An 8908-nucleotide genomic window follows, 5' to 3' on the forward strand; every position below is an offset into this window, starting at 1 on the left:
TAAACAAGCAAAGAGCACCAGAGGTGTTTGTCAAATATTGGGGAGTAGAGAGGTTCCTGTGTACATTTTTAATTGAAGATGTCGTTATTGTGCCCCGAAAAATCCTCGCTTGCAAAGTGCACACGCAGGCATTTGTAACGCAAGCTCGCTACAGACAGGGACCATCTGAAGAAGACTCGCAGGCCCTTTGATGTCTTTGGGAAATGGGCATAATGCATGTGTAATTAATAAGCCATTTGCATATGATGAACTAGGGCATTAGTCAATGTTCTTGGGATACAAATACCTGAGGAAAACAATAACAGCAGAGAACATTAAAAAAAAGAGGCTGGGGGTGTCTACGCAAAAAAAAATAAATAAATAAAGGAGACAAATCTACAGCCCGCTACGGATTAGAAATACATTAGTAGCTAATGATGTGCTAATTGCCAATATTTTACCAGGTGTTTGTACTAAACTGGTGGGATTGCCCTCCTGGAAAAAGCTCATCAGAGGTAGTCTCCGTTGGATCTCGCGGCCTTTCGTGATTAGGATGCCACAAGACGGCCTTGTGGATGGTCAAAAAAAAAAAGAAGGATGATCATGCTAATGATGGGGCTAATGCTAATGACGACGATATGGAGTATAATGACCTGACGGGCAGACAAGAAGGCAAATTCAAAGATGGAGGTGGGGGTGGGGGGTGGTGGGGGAGAGAAAAACTGAAACGTTTTGGCTGGGCTATAAGTATTTTTATTGAGATTTTTCAACGTGACTTTTTCCAAAAGACTAGCATGAGGATGTTTCATGTTATTGTAGTTATTCTATTTTAATTTAACCGAGGGCAACTTTGCCGCAAACGGCTGTGGAAAGGTACACCCAAAGTCAATTTTTAGCTATTCTTGAACCATTTGGAGTATCAGCATAGTTTTGGTCACTTTTTGAAATATTCAAAATGTCACATTATGAATATTTCTCCCATACAGTAAGAATTTGTGTAAGTGCTCCTGTCACTGAACTATGGATGTTTGAAAACAGAAAAAAAAGGTGAATCTTATGTTCGTCTAATTTCTTTTCACAATATCTGCCTTGAAAATGGATTCAGAATGTTGATTCGGACTTGAAAACACTACAGGATCAAAGCTTAAGTCTCCCAAAGCTTTGGTTCAAATTTGACAATTGTAACATGTAGGGAACCATTCAAATCTCCAGCTTTTAAAAGATGTTTAACATGTTCACACATGACGACGTGCATCAGCGATTTGTTTTGACAGATGACAGAGTGCCCTTAACGGGGCCCTTCTAACTTTAAGGGATTAACACAATTGCCTTATATTGCCCTTTTACCAGACAGTCAACAGCATTTTATACAATTGGTGCACTACATTATGTAAATGTGAGTGTGGAAAATCCATACCTATTGATTATCATTCTTTAATCTTTTCATTTTTTTATTTTTTATTTTTTTACCTTTTCCTGCTGCTAGTTGCTGGCGTGGCAGCATCAAACTCAGACACCGTCTCTCGAGCCAGTCCACTCTGCGAGAGTGCTGACATCAACTCGGAAATGTAATGACGAGGACAGAAAAAGAGAAGCAAGCATCATTTGGGAGTCGATTACAGATGTGGCATTAAAGTTCGCAACAATAAAGCCCATATCAAAGCTTGTATCTCGCCACGTGTAACCATTTTTGCATTTTATTTAAATTCATTTTCATGTTTTATGTTGGCGATTGTAGCTAGTTATTGTTATGACGACAATGCATAAAAAGCCATTCAGAGTTTATGACAAGCTGTGTATTTTATGTTCCGTATTGCACCCTTGTGAGTGTTTTCTTAATTGCATGTTCCTGTTGAGTACACTTTATTTTCCTCGTCCTGTACAGCGCTGGCACTCATGGGCCACAACATTAGATACACCAATTTAATCAGATCCAATTAAAAGGACTATGAATGAAAACATCTTTTCTTTACTCTGTTTTTTTTTTTTTTTTTTTTTCTAACAGACAGAAAGCATGAGCCGGTCAAAAATACTAATATTAAGAATGTGATGGTGTTTTAATGGACATATAATATGTTATGTGTGATTTGAACAAGTATCTGAATATTTTGGAAGCTGCTCCATAGAAAATAGCTACCGGTATTGTTGTTGTTCATGAGTATTATTTGGAAGTAGAGGTTAGTGCATGTGGAAAAATATATTTTTAATGCTTTATTTAAGTCCATATATTTAATTCCATATATTTAATTCCATATTTTTACAAAGTGAAATACATATTCTGTAAATCAATCTGTAATTTATTTATATAACAGATAGAAACTAGAAATTACATTTACCGAGCTCAGGAATTCACACTTTTTGGTTGATGATAGATGATATTCATAATTTTGGGGGGGATCGGTTATGTAACAAATAAGATTTGCAGTCTTGAGTCAATTAGAGAAGCCAAAAGTTTAAAGCAAACATGGTGCATCAGCATTTCGCTGATATGCTGCATGCAAATGGAATGAGTTGCCAACAGAGGTGATGTCAGCCCCAAATGTACATGCTTTTAAATCCAGGTTAAAATCAGAGAGGGGCATTCCGTCCCTGGAACGGAACGGTCTGTCCGTCTGTCAATCCCGGACGGACACCCATTTTAGGGACAGAGGACAAGAATTTTTTTAAATAATTCTACACTATTTCAGAACAAATGTGAAATATCACGACGCGCAGCATGTCTCATGCATATTCACGTATGTGTGCACACTTCTTTAGGCAACCCTAAAGAGTTGCAAAGTGTTTTTAGTCGAGGTCCTGTTCAGATTTTTTAGCGATTTTGCCCGAGCTCGTCATCACGTCATCCCAATGCAGATCGTCAAAGGATTGCATCAGACAAGTCTTTTACCTCTTGTGGTTCTACCTTTCTCTTTTTTTTCCTGCAGCTCCCTCAGCATTATTCGACCTTGACTGAGTTACTTTGGGGAGGGTTTTTTTTCTACTTCCCTGAACATAAGCGTCACACTTCTCTTCGTCCTCCGGGAGCGCTGAGGTGAGAGCTGTGGCCCACTACAGCATTCCGAGTGGAGTGGCTGGCAGCGGATCAAAAGCAAATCGGGTTCCTGAGCTGATTCCAATTATAACAGCACACACTATCGAGTACAAATACAAACAGTAAGTGATAGCGCCGGTGGCCTCCAGAAGGGCTGCCAAAGAGCAGGCGGCATGCTAATCAGGATGCCTCTCGCCACGGGCTAGTCGGGGAATAGCCTCTCATGCCACCAATTCCCAGCTATGCAGGCCAAAGAGGGGAAAAATTCACTATGGGTGCAAATCAAGGACAGAATATAAAAGCAACGATCTTCTCTACCTTAAATAAAATAAAGTAAAATAACTTTCATTTGAAGACCCTGACACGAAATGGAATGAGAATTGGTTTGTAGAGTGAAACAGTGGCACTTAGTGGTGATTGAAATGTGTTGCCAGAATGAGTAACGCCTCTGTCCTCATCAACTTTGTTCACTTTGAAATAGCTAATGCAGTGCTATTATATGTTGGTATCACTTTGATAACAGAGTACCGTATATCATTGATAGTCAACCCTTCTATATTACAGGTCAAACTGACCCGTTCCATTTTTTTATCCAAACAAAAATCTTAATTTCAAAAATAAGTAAAGGCCCCACAGGTACTGCTTTTTAAATTCTATACATTTAAAATTATTTTATTTGTGGCTCAACATGCAGCAGGTCATCTTGACCAATGGACATTTTTTTTGCATACTAAAAAAACACCAAGCAATAAGGGTGTGAGTTACTATTCACTAGTATTGCTCATATTAGACCAAGAAGGCCAGACACTTGTTCTTGTTCTATGATTATGATTGCACTCACTGGTACTCTGTTGGAATCCCCCCCCCCCCCCCCAAAAAAAAAATCCAATAAAAGACAATACAATGCACATACCCCAACAAACCTTGTAAGGTTAAGTGGATCAGAAAATGGATGGATGGACAATGCACATACACTGATTTATAAAAAGTATAAATTGAGATCACTAATCATGATTTCTATGCACATGGTAAGAAATGATAAGAAAACATCATTTTCCCAAGCATGCAAAGTAATCTATTTGCTCTACCTTCTTTTGAGGGGCAAGTGAAATGCGCACACACACACGCACACACACACACTCTCTCTCTCCCTCTTATGGATAGCCCCTCTGAGCTTGGCGGCTCTCCAGAGCCACACCGGGGCAGCAGAGCTTCAGCGCGAGCCTGGGTGAGAAGCACACATTGTGCACGGCAGGACCTCACCAGAGGAGGCCTGCAGGCACAACTCTCAAGGACGCGCAGAACTGGGGCAGAGAACTTCCAAGCATCCAACTGGCAAGGTGGAGCCACACTGTGTGTGTGTGTGTGTGTGTGTGTGTGGCGATGTCTTGGCTTAGTCCAGGAAACACAAGGGCAATTTAGAGCATGAAAAAAAACATTTACATCATGAGGGATTTTGTTTCTAAAGCATCCACAGCATTGTTTCCATCAAAAGGTTCCATTGCTAAATTAATTCAGTTTCAACTAGCTAATTTCTGTGATGGTTCCAAGAAGAACTGGTTAACCTTCCACACTGATATCTGTTAAATTCATTGCTAATAATAAACTATATGAGATTTCAGAATCATGCATGAACGGATTCGAAAATTGCTGGCTGGACGGATTTGGGAGACATACAAACACTCAACACAACTATTTGCTCCTCTAGTTGCACACGGCAACAGCACAAGCTTCAGCTCACGCCCTAATGCATTCCATTTCAGGTCATGACGGTGAGTTCATGGCATGGCCCAATTTGGCACTGACCAAAAAGCTTACTCTTCCCAACTCACCTTTACTTATAGAGTACTTTCATAACAACCACAGCTGAATACAAAGCGCTGTACATAAAAGTAAAATTCAGACACGTGAAGACAGTTAAAAAATAAATCACAGAAAACCAGTGAAGACAAAACACTGAAGCAACGGTGACTCAAAAGTCAGAAAAGAATAAAAATGTGTTTTAAGACGGGTTTTAAAGATGAACAGAGAGAGAGCTTGCCTAATGTTGGAGAGGCCAGAATTGGAATTGTGTGCTCCCACCTATGAGGTCCAGTTACGAGGTCGGCAGCAGCATTTTGGACCAACTGGAGATGCTTGAGGGTGGACTGGCTGACTGCAAAATAAAGTGCATTAGAGTAATCCTACTGAGATCGCACAAATCTTCATTTGGGTTGTTGGCGAACTGGAGCCTATCCCTGCCGACTTTGGGCAAGAGGTGGGGTAAACCTTGGACTGGGCTCATACTGACAACGGACAATTTAGAATGCACACTACAATTGAAATTGCAGCCAACTGGAGCACATAATTATTATTCCCTGCTATGCATGTTTTCTAAAATAATACATGGTTGCTGCAAGTTGATACTTTGGGTGAAGTATGTCAGGATTTAAAAATGCGTTGCGTTGTTTTTAAATTGCACTGAGACACAGCTTGAAGAGGCACTGCGAACAGCAGTCCTCCCCCCTCTTTGTCTTCCAGTCTACTGTGGCTCAGGTTTACTGCGCTCTTCACATCAGGTGTGAAAAGGAACCACACCGATGTGAGATGGACTACCCCCAACCAAACCTTAGCACATCGACCCACGCCACCATCCTGGGCCTCTAATGGAAGCCCCGGGCATCCAGACGCCTCCTCGACTCGGACATAGGCGTCAAGTAGCGCGCTACTCATCACCGGACGCAGCGGGCTGCACCGTCCTCTTTATCTCTCGCTGGGGCAGGCTTTTTGGGAACATTGCAGGGCTGACGTGACCAAATGAGCGCGTTCTTATTTGCGGGCTCGGATTAACGCTCCACCAGATGCCCCGGAGAATCAATGGCTTTATTTCCCTAAAACACCGACGTGGTGAGAAGCAGCTCGTGGGGTGCTTTTAATGCCGCCACAGTTCCAGTGGCGACCGGGCTGTATTGATTGCGCCCATGTGTAGCTACGTGCATCTTGCGCGGACGGATCTATTTGAGTCACTCTGGGCTGGCATGGCGGGTGGGGGGGTTCCACCGGTGGGGTTGACGGCTCAGCCAATGGCGGATGCCAAAAACATCAAAACAGCCATGTTTACAGATTACCCAAAGGGAAAGCAAATTACAACAATTATGCAGGCGGTGGGAATACTGATATAAGCGTACCTGCTAGTTCAAGCGGAGACTCGTCTTTACGAGGTGAGAACACACACAAAACGGCACACTCAATTTGATTCGATGGCTAAACCCTCAGCAAAGGATGGGATTTAAACAAAGGGGTGAACATGGAATGCATGCAAAACAAGTTGAGGTTGTCAGCTCGAAGAAATCTTTTTGTTGTTGTCAGACACACATCATTCGTAGTAGGCCCCATTCAAAAACAGAAATTGGAATCCATCCTAAAGTTGTGTGTGCGAAGCCTACACGATGCTCTCTCAGAGCCTTAAAATAAAAAAAAAATTAAAAAAAAGAACATGTGAAATGTTTTCCCTTGTAGGAGGCGGCGGAAAGGGGTGTGGGGGGGGCATTTCTCCTTTCAGTCACCTAATACGGGTTCCCTGTGTGTGAATTGTAAAGCTCAAAAGAATGAAAAGGGAAATAACATAGTAATGATAATATAAAATGACACATTTTGACCCACGAGAACAAACGTGGTAATCACACGACAATGCCAATTAATCATTCTGTGTATACATTTGGCGATTTGCAGCACAGACAAGCTATTTACCCTTGCGGCATTGCTATTAGCGCCAGCTTCAGGAAGTAAGAGTCTTATCCCAAAATCACAGGCCTTTTGTTTGCTACGGCGGTGACATATTCATGACTGGGGCCATAATAGTCAGATTCCTGTTCTAGCCCCATGGGGCAGCGCAGAAAATGGTGTCACATCCAATTACTGTGGCACACTGTAGCAGTAAATCAAAACGTATGCAGGGATCTCCGGAAATCAAAGGTGTGCACGTGTACACACACACACACACACACACACACACACACACACACACACACACACACACAGATTCTGATTTTCAGGTTGTATGGGAACCACTCCGAATATCACTTCAGGGCCTTTCATAAACAAATGCAGTAAAATGAGGCAATGCCTATTTCCAATGATGACAGAATAAAACGGAAGGTTTCAATGTGAGCACACCAAAACAGAAATTCAAATTTGGACCTCAATTAAAAATTGCAGCTCATTGAGTTTTTTCACCAAACATTCTGCCAATTAAGTCATTCATCAAAACATGACAAAATAAATTGGAAAAAAAGGCCATGTTTACATGAAATCGGCCCCCACTATATATATACAAAAAAAATTACATCTTTTTTAATCCACTTTCATCATTCCACTTCAGCCTGCAAAATAAAGAAATACGAATAGTATTAAAAAATAATCAAAACATCTTTGCCAATAAAAACAAGTATAAAAATCTAATTTAAAATCCTACTTTCGTCAGTAAGTATAGTTCATTAAAACAAAAAAAAAAACAAAACTGTGGGCCCAAAATAAAATATGAATCAGTCCATCGATCTGATTTGTATCTAGCAATCTAGCAACATTTGAACGTCTGATTATCTTTGAAGATTATAATTCTGCGCACCTTTTCTGTGGATGCTACGGGCCAACGCGGGGAGGAAAATGACACTGTGATCATAGCTGGCAGGCAAGACGTGATCTCTCTTTCACTCCTTCTCCCACTTTTTCCTCAACCCCCCCCCCCCACTAGGTGCCTTCCCCTCCATTAGCCTCCCCTCATAGCCACGTTCTCTGTGTGACAGAAAGCCTTTGGGGAGGTATAAGAGGTAGTTATGGGTGGGGGGGGGGAGATGCAGCAGCCTCCACAGTTTAATTGGAGATGTGTCACACTAAATAAATGGTGCAAAAACAAGCGCTGACTGGAGGCTTGAGGGAGGGGCCCTGGGGATGCTGCCTGTTTTATTGGGCAGGAGCTTTGCACCGCTCCGGGGCGAAACGGGGCGATGCGCTGCTTAGATGCCCTCCAAGCGACTAAGCAGTGTGCCTCCCAAAGACAACATCGAGCTGAGGTGTTAACATACTCACTAAAGGAAAATTAGGATTTCACAACATGGGATATTTTCATGTGACATCCATGTTGTCAGGAAAGCACAAAAAGGTGGAAACCAGGGGCGATTCAATGATCAGAGGTTTCGAGGATGCTGACAGTTTCAGAGCACGTCTGATAGGGGGGCTATTTGGTTAGCTGCTAAAAAAAAAAAAATGCGGAAACACGATCAAACAGAACAGCCTTATAGAACAGGCTTGCCATTCATAAAACACACACACACACACACACACACACACACACACACACACACACACACACACACACACACACACACACGAGCAGGTTCAATGATAATGGGCGTCTCGTCGGTTAGCTACTCAAAGTGTGCTTCTCTCATTCCAGTTCAAAAAGGACAGTCATACTGGCTGACCACATTACAAAGCGCTTTTTTGGGTTGGGGGCTATGGTTGGGCATATGCACAACATGCATATACAAACATGCATAACAAAAATCCAGGGATTTTTGTTATGTGCATCAGGGTAGCTAGACACCTACACATGATATAAAAAAACATTATATAATGTATTGGCTCTCATGATAGCTTGTTTCCAAAATGAAGTTTGTGTGCTACATTTTGGGGTTATTATTAACAGGATATATTCCTAATATCGAGTCGCCTTGGCACCTCCTCATCGTCCCCAAACGGCCTCAGACAGTCGCAGGAGGAGTGACTTTGTGTAACCCCGGCACCGTCTGCGAGAGCAGCAGCAGCTGCCAGGCTGAACTGGGATTGGAAGTGGGGGGCATCTACCACCATCACCAGCTCTGCCAAGCCACGAGGCAGGCGGGCGGGCAGCGGGGGGGG

Source organism: Hippocampus comes, unplaced genomic scaffold (assembly GCF_001891065.2).
Source record: "Hippocampus comes isolate QL1 unplaced genomic scaffold, H_comes_QL1_v1.1 scaffold85, whole genome shotgun sequence".
NCBI classification, from domain to species: Eukaryota; Metazoa; Chordata; class Actinopteri; order Syngnathiformes; family Syngnathidae; genus Hippocampus; species Hippocampus comes.